Below are 12,530 nucleotides of genomic sequence, written 5' to 3'. Positions count from 1 at the left end.
ACTTCCTGGTGGCGAACCCCCTGACAGGATCATTGAATGCCAGGGCAGACGAGCTCAGCCTTAGACAAGTAACGCTCATGCCCTGAGTTCTCGAGAAGTTCACAACTGGTAGAGCTCAAACCATCCTAGTGGCTCTGTTTTGGGCACAGAGAGTTTGGTATCTAGAACTCCTGGGTTTGGGCATAGGCCATTGGATACTACTGCCCCTCTGGTAGGGCTTGCTGTCACAGAAACAGGGAAGGGTCCTGCATCTGGGCCATCTCAACCTCCACCTTCATGTGTGGAGATTGAGCTGCGAGAGCTGAATACCTTTGACCTCCACAAGGGGTGATTGATGCTATTGTGGTCCCTTGATGAAAATTGTACACTCCAGTTGTTGGCACAAATTTATGGTTTGGTGAAGTAGTCGCCAGGTTGACTACCTCTACGTACAAATGTCTGATGTTTTGTTAATTGTACTGTCTCCAACACATAAAGGCCTTGCTCTGGACATAGTTAAAGTATATCTTTCAGCCCTCTCTGCCTTTTTACGGTTGCCTGATCAGCTCTTCTTGTTTAAATTGCCAGTTGTGATGCAATTTCTGAAAAGACTTCAGCACGTTTTTTCCTTTTTCCTTTGTCATGCCCGAATGGGACCTCAATCCTGTCCTTTCTTACTTAATGTCTACTCCATTTGAGACACTCCACAGCTGTCTGTTAAGTCTTCCAACCATTAAAATTCTGTTCCAGATTGCCATCACCTCTACACAATGAATAAGTGAGCTTCAGGCTCTGTATGTTCATCCACCATACACACCATTCATCCCTGATAAGCTGGTTCTGTAAACTTGGCCTCCTTTTTACTAAAAATTGTGACACTGTTCAATGTCAGTCAAACCATCAACCTGCTCGCATTCTGTGCTCCCCCTCATTCGACTAAGGTTGAGTATGAGAGACTCCATCGATTGGACCACAAAAGAGCACTCCGCATCCACACCTATCATACTAAAGACCACTGGGTGAATGATCAGCTCTTTGTGGGATTTGGTGGAGCAAAAAAGGGCAAGGCTATGCAGAAGCATACCATCTTGTGCTGGATCATGCTCTACACGAAGAGCTGCTCTGCACTGGCAAAGAATCAACCCTTGGAAGGCTTGAGCACCCACTCCACTATGGCCAAAGCTGATACTTCTTTGTTAGCACGTGGGCTCCCTATCCTAGAGATCTGCCAGGCACCTACATGGGAATCCCTCCATAACTTCACAAAACACTATAATCTGGACAGTCAGGATTGCTAAGAGGGGCATCGTTCGGTCCTGCAAGACTTTCTGGTTTTAGTCTCTTATTAACAGACCCACATCCAGATCGGTACTGCTTTGGTATTTGTTCAAACTGTGAGGAATATGTGGCTAGCAGTCTTTAAAAGAAGAACTATTTACTTATCTTTGGTTACACTCTTTCTGGTAGAGACTCTATCTAGCCATGTATTCCTCACTGACCCTCCCATCCTCCACTTTCTGTGATTGGACTCTACTTCTTTATATGACCCCAGGTGTAGGAATCTGCGCACTGATATGACCAATTTTCTTTTGGGCCTCCATGTTTGGAGGTGCAGACAGTGTTGAAAGCAACAGGTATCAGTGTAGAGCCACACAACGCCACCTTCCGGCTTGCAGAGGTACTATGAAAAACAGTTGCCAAAAGGTGAGAAATCTGTGGCTTGGGGTGGAGAGGGAATTTAATATGTACTGGGGTAAAGGCCCCATAACATACACACTAAATAATGGTTAACAGAACTCATGCTTGGAGAGTCAGTAACTGGCTCCCATGAAAGTGTTCCAATGAGAAATGTAAATACATCCAACCAATAACAACTTCACAACGTCGGGCTTTAGTGGCCCAACACTCTAATCAGAAAGATTAGTGCACAGGAAGAGTAATCTGCTGCTGCAAAGCCCATTCTAGTAACAGAGAAGGAAGCATGTAAGACAAGCTGAGATACTGCAATGTTAGCTAAGGTATAGCCAAAAGCCAAAGTTACATCTAGAATCACAGTTCTGGCCTACAAGCGCTGTTGAGATAACAGAATCAAAAACTAAAAGGAGAAAAATATACCTGCCACCTGGTCTGACTCTACAAAGCTATGGGCCAATGTACCAGTCTCCTACAGGAGACAAGAAAAATGGCTAGTGTGTAGGAGAAGTTAGTTTTAACCCTGGAGTGAAGCTATATGTTGTTTTTCTAAACAAATTTTAGATCTAGGGTCAATTATGTTTATCTTTGATGAAGGATGCCATCCAAACTAATACGGGCTCATCAAGATGGCAGTGGAATGTTTAAGGAGGCCCTGGATTACTCCTTTTATTCTAGATCATTCTGATTTCTGGGCTGACTGAAAAGAGGGATTGCTTCATTTAAGGAGAGAGTATAAACTCTACTAACAAGTTAGGACCTTGAACCACATTGTAGTCCACCTTTAATATTAAAAGTGGGAGGAACTAGCATCATAAAACGAGGCCTGCGTTTTGTAAGTTGATTCTTTACCAGCAGATTTGTTGTAAGCAATCTACATGAAGTTCAATTTCTGCATGAAATCATAATATTATTTTTCTTTAATGTTTTGTTAGCTTTTTGGTGTTTTCATTACATTCGGAATGTTACATGAAACTGGCCAAACGTCTATGTAAAGTATTTGTGGGTCAAAGTTATGTGGGTGTGAACAGCACTTTAATTTGTAAAAGAATTAGAGCAGTTGTCCAAAGCTTTGGTCAGACGACTGCGGCCGGTGCTAATAAACGTTGGCCCGCCGAAGTGTAGTCTTAAATCCACCTCATGTCTCTTTAATCAACTACCAGAGATTCACTGTCCCTTTATTTTTCTCTTCAAGCTTCTCATTTCTCCCTTTGTGATGTTTTATCCGTGTATCTCTTCCCCCATCTTTCTCCTGTGGGGGTTTTTCCCTCTTTTGCTTTCGGTCAATGTCTCTAGGAAAAACAAGTGCTGGATGTTACCGGCAACCACAGACTCAAATTAAGCGCTGGTTCAGAACTTTCTTCACACTTCCTGAGCGTGACATCGTATATAAACTTCCTTTGCATCACTACGTTATTCTTTGCAAGAATCAAGAGTGAAAGAACACTGAATGTGGTTAAGGATATGATTTTTGAAGATTTTCACCTAAGAGAAAATGTAATAGATAAACTGATTAAAGTTAATTTGGTGAGAAAACTGAAGACACTTTTTATTACAACGCCACAGTTCGGTGCATACACAATAAACACTATAAATGTTCTCATGAAATAACGGTCATCTTTTATTTTGGTCTGCCTTTATAAATCATCAACGAGTAAAACATATATCACAAATTCCTGTGCTGTATCTGTGAGAACTTGATGCTCATGTTTATTGCCAGGGCAACTTATTCAGATAAGTTAGTAAAGGCACTCAGCTAAAGTGCAATTTTCTTCTTATGCTGATATCGGTGCTTTCGGTTGTATTCTCTTAGGCCTCCTAAATGCCGAGAGTGCTTATATAACTTTTCAGCATATTTTATTTCCCAGTTCCCCAGGCTTGAAAATGTGTCTGCTTTGCAATTCTGTTGGGATAAAAATGCTTATGGTCTATAAATTCTACCTAGAGATGTGAAATGCTTGGCTTCTGCTGTTATACTGTTTTTTATAAAGTTCCTATGAAGTATTAGTTTTCTTGAATAAAACTATGTATATTTCTCTGTTTTTCTACTACTCTCTTTCTTCCATTTTTCAGCCAGAATAAAATTAGCTTAACACAGATCTTCCAAGTAAGCATGATTTAGAGACAGCATTTTAGCCCCTGCCTCTTATTTGGATATTTAGATTCCCATCTGCAATCGAAAGCCACCTGCTTTATTTCCTAAGAAAAGTGGCAGATTCCTTGTTTCTTTATTTAAATTGCCGTATTTCTGGCTTTTAAAGCATCACTTGAGTACTCCAAGCATATTTTTAAATGCAAAATAAAACACATTGTTTTTATGCCCTCCTTCATGGTTTATGGTGGCTCAAGAACAGAATTTTTCTTCTGATGGACATATTGGAGCCATTTAGCTATTTTCCCAGGCAAATCTCTTCTCAATTTAACTAGCCACTTCTAGATCATTATTCTGCTCCTGTAGGGGGAAAGCCTGTTGTTTCTTGTGCTGGATCACCGCACCATGTTATTATTAATGCAACACATCTTTGAGTGCTGGATGTTATAAAGGAGCAGGATGGTGGCAATGCATCGATTTCCTCATACTGCTGATAGACCCAGGAAGAATGATCATTCCACTGCCAATAACTGTTGTTATGCATCTGTGAATGATTGATAAAATATTTATTTTATTTATATATGCATTCTTATGACGCTCACTCGCACCGATAATATCAGCACGCGGTACAAATAAAGAAGTCAGATCAAGAACTTCAACATTACAGAGAACAAATGAAGTAGCAAAAAGAGTTAACCATACATAAACATTGAATAAATATGTATACGTTATTAAAACAGGGAGAATAAAAAGAAAAAAGGCACTAAGGGCAAAGCAGAAGAGGACAGTAGTGAGAAGGAGTGATGAGGAGAGTGGATCAAGAGGGTACAGTGTGATGAAGGCCAATAGTGGTCTGACCAGCTTTGTAGCAGTGGGGCATTAACAGTAAGAAGGGCATTATTAGTATAAATACCATAAAGAATGTGGCCTGCTTGATGGGTGGGTATTTGTTGTAGTCCAAGCAAACTAATAGTGTCAAGGAAATTCGCTGCTTCAGGATCATTCTCATGCTCTAAATGAAAATTAAAATCTCCAAGCAAGGAGAAATTTGTGAAACGTGGGGTGTGTGTGGCTAGAGCATCCCCCAGTGAAGTGAGAAATTTGGCACTAGGGCTAGGGGGTCCAATAAATGAGACCCCCGTCAAAGATTGAGAAGAAGTACATTTAAAACAAAAGCCTACACTTTCTGCTCATAAGTATTACATTGATAACAATTTTTTAAAACAACATCTAAACAGCCCCCCTGAAAGACAAAGCAGTCTTTCCTGGCAATCAAGTATTCTGGCGGTAGGGTATGGACAAGTTCAGTATTAGACCAATCCTTTAGCCAAGTCTCAGTATAAATAAAAAAATCAAGTTGTTAATCGAAAAAAATATTTTGATCATGTTTACTAAAAGATTGAGCGTTAATTAGTCCAGGCTTCGGGGGATTTCCTGAAGTTGGATTAAGGGGCTCGCCATCCTTCCAATAACAGTAACTAAGAATAATTTTACAAAAAAACAACATGATAATGTCCCTTTGAATTGATCAGATGAAAGACTCTCATAACAATGTTTGTAAATATTCAAAGAGTGTACGAAATTTGTGGACAAAGTGTTACCAGAAGAAGAAAGGGCAGCATGGCTGGCCATGGTCGAGGTCGGGTCGTGGGTGGGCGCAGATGGGCTTACCTTTGGTGCACCAGCGAAGTGCCCGCTACACATCCATGCCTGCTACACATCCAAGCCCTATGCAGCCTTAAGTAAGTAAGATTGAACCACTAGAGCGCCAACAGCTCCTAAACGGCTACTTATGGTGGGTTTCTCAAGGAATCAGGAAGTGAGAATTGCAAAAGCAAGTTTAAAAGTTACCAAACAAGTTCACTTCAAAATCACACCTGAACTTATTTAGTTGCCTTGGCAACCCTTGGTTATTTTGTACCTTTATAATCTTTTCTTGCCAATTGTTTACATGACTTTGAGCTTGAGTTTGTAATAAATTCCTTAACTTTATTTTTGACTGAAGTTTTCCTTCTAGGCCACATTGGTCATGGTGTGTAATATAATTGATTTATGTTAAGATTGTTTTTCTAGTTCTACCACACCCTGTTGTAGGGTCCAAAGATCCATCAACCTCAATCAGCATTTATTCCTGCGATGTATGGAAATGCTCCAGCATGCATACTGCCTGGCAACTTACATTTTATTCTGATACCAAAATGGGGGGGTACGTTCAGCATGATAAGCCATGGAGAGAGCTAAATAGAATTAGTTACTCTGAATGGTTATGGAGAGGCATGTGACATGGGAAAAGAGAGAGGGAGGTCTGGGAGTGTAGGGGTTCTTGCATTAGGTAGCGTTATAAGAATGAAAGGAAGAGATGATGGCTTGGTGTGCTTTTGTAAGATGTACTGTACCGTTCCTCTTATATGTATGGTAGACTGGGGGTGTGAATAACAGTCACAGACCTGGGTTCTACAGTGAGATTAACTGTGAAGACTGGGCTGATGGGACTTAGTTGTGGCTCTAGGTTATCCTGTACAGGGATCTCAAAGCACAGGTTTTAGTTGCACTTAGGACAAACACACAGTTTGGAAACAAAGTATTCCTTCAACCTCGACATGCAGCATAATGTGGCACTCCCATCACCAGATTGGAACCTTGAGATTAGCTGGTTCTCATCTGAGGAAGAGTGGACCCTGGTCTTTCAGTCAACAATCATCGCACAATTAATCTGTTTTATAAATTCTTTGGAATATTTAAGGGTTGCCAAATGAAGTCAGCAGTATCCATGTTTCATCCAGGCAAAGTAAAATGTTTTTCAAGATAATCAACCAATTTATAATTGATTCTCAGTCCAGGATGGAGATTGCACCACACACAATTTTTCTAGGGATTTTCTAGTAGTTCCAGATATCAAAGACTCTTAAATGTGCATTTTCATCATGTTTATCACAGGTTCTTGAGCCTAGGAAGAGTTTCCAGTTTTCAATACTACCGTATCCCTGTGTGATCACAAATGTTGCACTAAGATACCTACTGACAGCATAGATTGGGATTGAGGTTGATCCATTGTTGTATGATTTGCTCATTTATGTATGCATTTATATTGTTACTTATTTAAAAAATTTGAATGCAGCGGCTGAAAGCCACTTTGTACAGAGGTTGCATTTAAGAAAGGCAGATCATTCAAAAAATGCTACTTCCCAAAATTAAGTTCAGCATGTACCTAATTTTTCTGGATCAGCATAAGATTATTTGTGTACTGTTTTCTTCTGTCCCTTAACATACTTTGGAGCCCCACACTTCAAGGAAGGGGGTAGTCAAAGGCCCGACTTCACTGTGATTATAAATGTTTCAGAATTTTTCTTGAGCAGAGTCAGGATCTTGAATTCTGATGGGGCATACATTTAAGAGTAGAGCATCCGCTACCCTGATCCCCTGTCCACCATTTGTATTTAACTGTTATGTGCACTCAGGTATATACATTGCCAAATTCCAGTGCAGGAGTGACTGGATAGGGAGGAGAAACAGCTATGTATGTTTGGTAGCAAATCATTTCCTGCTTTGAAGTCAGTAAATAACACTATGAAGTTTGCTCTCTGTTCATCAGGATAGTAGTGGCTTTGAGTCTGGAAAGATATGGTCCAATTTCTTCAAGTTATGACAGGGTGGATGCTGTGATTTTGTGATCTTTATCTTCTGACGTCTTGTATACCTTTTAGAACAGTAATATGGTAATTAATGCATGGTATGTTTGGATGTTGTTCAGAAAGTGTGTATTGTGCTACAGCATCACATATTTCTCTTTAATCACAAGGTCTCAGATTTGTGTTTTCTCACTGCCATCATAGATTGTGTTAGGAAGGAAAATGCCTAGGGTATTACCATTCATCTTGCTTATATCCAGTCGTTGCTGGCGGGGGCTACAGCGGGTGGTGCGCACTGGGAGAATTTTAATAAACTTTAAAAAAAAAATTAAAAACTTACCTCCACTTCGCTTCTTCTGCACCTCTGCTCCTTAGTCTTGCAGTGCAGGCATAGGCTCCCAACCTGCCCTCCGGTCAAGCCGAACGCTGCTCAGAGCAGTGTCAGGATTGGCTGGGAGTGCCCTGACTGTGCATTTCCAGGCTGACTGGGAGCCTGTGCAGGCTCTCTCCAGCCCAGCAACACAGTGCCGGGCTGGAGAGAGCCTAATGCGCATGTGTGTTTGGCCGGCCTGAGACGGCCGGCCAAACACACACGCGCTCTGAGGCGAGAGCACAGTGCACTCCCTTGGGTGCTCGTCACCTCATGGCTCCGCCGCTTTCACAACGAAGGGATAATAAACATTTTGTTATCCCTTCATTGTAAAAGCTTTGCAGCTTCTGCTGCTGGTGGGGGGACACGGAGGTGACACTCCATAGTGGAGGAGCTGCCACTGCTTATTTCACCCATTGCTAGGACAATAGAATTCCATTTCTGGGAACTATGTTTTCATGGCCCTTTATCTTGGGTTGCCTAACACTTTCTTTCCTATAACATACAGTTAATGAGAAGGGCTACAACAACAAATTAATTTGATTAATAGAACACGAAAGAAAAGCTGAGTTGCTAGACTGTGTTCCCAATTTCACCAGCAGGGTTGGGATTTTATTCAGAGGAAAGACACTTTTTGAAATGGGTAGATATGTTAGACTAGCATGTAAGACAATCAAACATCAAAAGTAAATTTGAACTAGTAGGACATGACGCTGTTTAGCAAATGTATGTTTTTATATTCTTTATATCTGTCTTTAGGTAGTGTTGCCTCTTCTGCCATGTTCTGTGATATACACCAAGGCACTGACAATGGCTCACCCATAATACCATGTCTTTCCTTTGTAAGAAAACAGTTGCCTTTACTGCTGATCTTCTCAGAAGGTTGCCTCCTAGTATGGATTTATTTACATCACAGAGCAACTCTGTGGTGCTTGCCAAAATCTAGACGGTCATGGCAGTGGTGGTTTTGGTGGGGCGAAGTTGGACATGGATATCATTTTCCCCACTAATGTCTTAGATTAGATAATTGGAATATGAAAAGTGGAATAACATTTATTATACAATCGGTGACATGTTCCTTTTACGGTGGTGAATTAAAGATACTAAATTAAAGAAATTCAGGAAAATAAACAGAACCTGTTCTTTCACCTCGAAATCAAAGCCCTCTTCAATTCAATTAATTGCTTGGTGATCAAATCAAAACTAAACCTAGGGGGTTGTTAAGAGTTTGGACGATGCAGGACATTTGCCAAAAATAGGCAGATGTCCCAGACTTTGTAGAGTAATCAGCTATGTGCACACTCTTTTGGTGGGCAGGGATTCTGGCTATTTTTGACAAATTTCCCAATTTTGCCAAACGTAAAAACAAAAAAACTCTTAATGTCTTATACTACAAGCTTACTACCATGCTTAAAAGAATACCAGTGAGACTTCAGTTAGATGTGATTCAAACAGGAAAGGAAAAAATCAAGCTTTGACAGAATAATTATTGAGCCAAGGGTAGATTGAGGTGTGGAATTAAAAAAAAGACTGATTCTAACCAGGCAGCAGAAACGAAATTCCCCAGTGATTCACAATAATAGAATCTGACTGGCCAGTTGTGTTGTCTGGGGTTAGCTTTCCTTTTTTAAAGGCAAAGAACTGTTACTTTTGGAACTGCAGCCTTTTCTTCTAGCAATTACATTGTGTTATCCTGTTTTTTGACTGTCTTGAAATGGTTGCTCAAGGAGCCAAAATCATTCAAATGTCCTGATAGAAGTATTAGGACGCGAAGCCTGGTTTGTGAAGCTACACCATTGTCTCATACATTGCCAATAGGCATGAAGTTCATGATGGGATAAGGCTGTATCCTGGCCAGCAATCTGCAATTCAGCATTTCTTCAGCTTGCACCAACATTATTTAAAAGTTAAAGAGGTCCAAAGCAGCTGTTCCTTTCTGTGGATAGTTACAGTTTGAACTGGATGTTTCTTGTGAACCTGAATGTTTGGTTGCGGGAAACCTATTGTAATAACAGCAGTTCACTGGAGTATGACCAGCAAGTCCTGTACATGTGAGAACTTTTCTTCAAGGTAATAGTGCTGTCAGAACATTAATACATTTGACTCAAGGGCAAAACAACCTCTGGTTGCATTTCCTGCTGGAAAACATTTTAAACTATTTTCTAATATTTTCTAATATTTTGCTATGGCACTATTCATTTAAAGCTTTTATACCGTTTTCATTTCTATGACATGTTCCTTATAATACCGTTGTTTAATAACGCTATTAACCAATTTGGTTTGAATCTTCAAGTTCATTTCTTAACAGTTTTATTGTTTTATTTTGTTATTAAACAAGTACTGTAGGAAACTCCCCTCTTTTTTGGCATGGTTACCCCCACTTTTTGCCTGCTGTCAGTGTGTTTTGACTGTGTTCACTAGGATCCTGCTAACCAGGATCCCAGTTACTGTGCTCTCTCCCTCTAAATTTGGTTGTTCCTTACTTAGTACACCCCACAATTGCCATACTGGTGCCCTCATGTAAGTTCCTAGTGTATGGTACCTAGGTACCCAGAGCATTGAGGCGGCAGGGGTTCCTCATGGGCTCCATCATGTATTATGCCACCCATGGGAGCCCATGCAAAATGTGTCTGCAGGCCTGCCATTGCAGCCTGCGTGAAAAGGTGCATGCACCCTTTCACTACAGGTCACTGCACCAGGTCATTGTAAGTCACCCCTATGGCAGGCCCACCTAATCCAGAGGGCAGGGTGCAAGTACCTGTGTGTGAGGGCACCAATGCATGAGCGGAGGTGCCCCCACGAACTCAAGCTCCATTGCACTGTACTTCGTAAGTGGAGGGAAGCCATTTTACCCTTGTACCGGCCACAAGTCACTTACCTGTGTCCAGCTACATAATGGTAACTCAGAACCTGGGCATGTATGGTATCAAACATGTCAGAATCGTACCCCAAAACTGTTGCCAGTATTGAATGTATGATTCCGTGTACTCTAGGGGGGCTCCTTAGAGGACCCTCTCATTGCTCCTTCCAGTTTTCTGTGGTTTTCTGGGCAGCTCGCACTTCTGCCACCCCACAGACATATTTTTGCCCTCCTGCTGCTTATCCTGCTCAAGCAGAGGAAGGCAGAACAAAGGAATATCCGTTGGGAGAGTGAGGCAACACCCTCTTACTTTGGAAATAGGTATTACATTGCTTCGAAGGGTAGCCTCCCCAAGCCAGCAGTATGTTTTGAAGGGCACATTTGGTGCCCTCTTTGCATAAACTGGTATGCACCAGTCCAGGGACCCCCGGTCCCTGCTCTGGCATGAAACTGGACAATGGAAAGAAGAGTGTCCACTCCCCTGTCCATCACCACCCCAGAGGTGGTGCCCAGAGCTCCTCCTGGTGGCCACTTGATTCTTCCATCTTGAATCCAAGGTGGGCGGAGGCCCATAGGAGCATCTAAGTGGCCAGGTCAGGCAGGTGATGCCACAGCCCCCTCCTGATAGGTGGTCACCCTGCTAGGTGACCAAACCCTCTTTTAGGGCTATTTAGGGACTGTCTGGAGGATGGATCCTTAGAACTGACGTGCAAGATTCCAGCAGGACTCCTCTGCATCGTTTGCTCAATCTTCTGGCCACGGGGACTGCAACTGGACCCTCCATGAACAGACAATCTGCAACTCCAGCGATTACTCCGCTCTGCAACGTTGTTTCTCTGGCTCCTTCCAGCAACTGCAACATTTCTCTGGTTGTGCATCCTCTGAGGGTGATGAGTTTTAGGCATGCACAAGAAGGAATCTCTCTTGGAGTGAAGGAGTCACTCCCTTGCATTCACATGCACCAACTGCAACAACATCCAGTTGTGTGGATCCTCTCTCCTGCAAAACTGCATGGATCCTGAAACACAGGTGGTGGTGGTCTGGAGTGGTCTTCTTGTTCCCCTCTACCAGTCTAACTTGGGAGATGGTGAGCCCTTTCCTCTCCTTACAGGACAGTACCCCTGTGAACCACAACTCTTGCTGCTACCAAGACTTGTCGGATCTCATTCCAAGGGATCTTCAGGCTCCCTGTAGCCTTGGCCTCCAGCAATCTTCCCTGTAAAACGCAGTCTCCTGTCTGCTGCTCCAGTGATGTAGGACTCCTCTCTAGGTGTGCTGAGTGGGCCTCACTACAACTCCTGTGCCTGCTGCCTGAGAGTACCCTGTGGAGGCTGCATCCTGGTCTTTCAACTCTCCTCTTTGCTGAGGGTCACCTGTGACTCCCCTCCTTGGGTTGAGTCCCCCTGGACCTTGCTCGTCCCCCCGCAGCTCTGCTACTCTTCATCTGCGACTTTTGCCTTTGCCAAGGCCTGTTGGTATTTTTTCCACACCTTTGAATGACTGCAACTCTTCTTCCGACATGAGACATCATCTGCATCACTTCTGGAACTCTTCTTCGGCTCCAGTGCTGCACAGCTGGCTTCTTGTCTTCATCGTCGACCTGGTCCTGCATCTCCAGAAGGGTGGTTAGTGGCTCCTGCCCCAACCAGACACTAGAACTCAAACTGGACTTGGTCCCCTTCATTTTCAGGTCCTCTTATGTCAGGATCCACCTTTGGTTTCTTCCAGTCTTGCTTGGGTCTTGCACAGTCCTTTTTCAAAGTGTACCTGGGTTTTGGGGAAAAAACAGGTACTTACCTCTTTTCTCCTGGTCACTGGGGGCACCCTGGTACTTATCTTTTGGGGTTTCTAGTTCCTCCAGCTCCCCTTTACAGATTCCACTTCTTTGGGTGGGGGACCACTTTTCCA

The 12,530-nt window shown here is 42.5% G+C and overlaps 1 protein-coding gene across 1 annotated transcript in view; it reads left to right on the top strand.

Annotated features, from left to right (window-relative positions):
• Window positions 1-12,530, top strand: part of DOCK2 (dedicator of cytokinesis 2) — a 2,133,690-nt gene that overhangs the window by 507,687 nt on the left and 1,613,473 nt on the right. The gene's annotated exons all lie outside the window — the stretch shown is intronic.

This window comes from Pleurodeles waltl, chromosome 7, assembly GCF_031143425.1.
Source record: "Pleurodeles waltl isolate 20211129_DDA chromosome 7, aPleWal1.hap1.20221129, whole genome shotgun sequence".
Taxonomy (NCBI): Eukaryota; Metazoa; Chordata; class Amphibia; order Caudata; family Salamandridae; genus Pleurodeles; species Pleurodeles waltl.
Note: the sequence above shows the minus strand (reverse complement) of the source record. Positions and strands in the feature narration are given on the sequence as shown.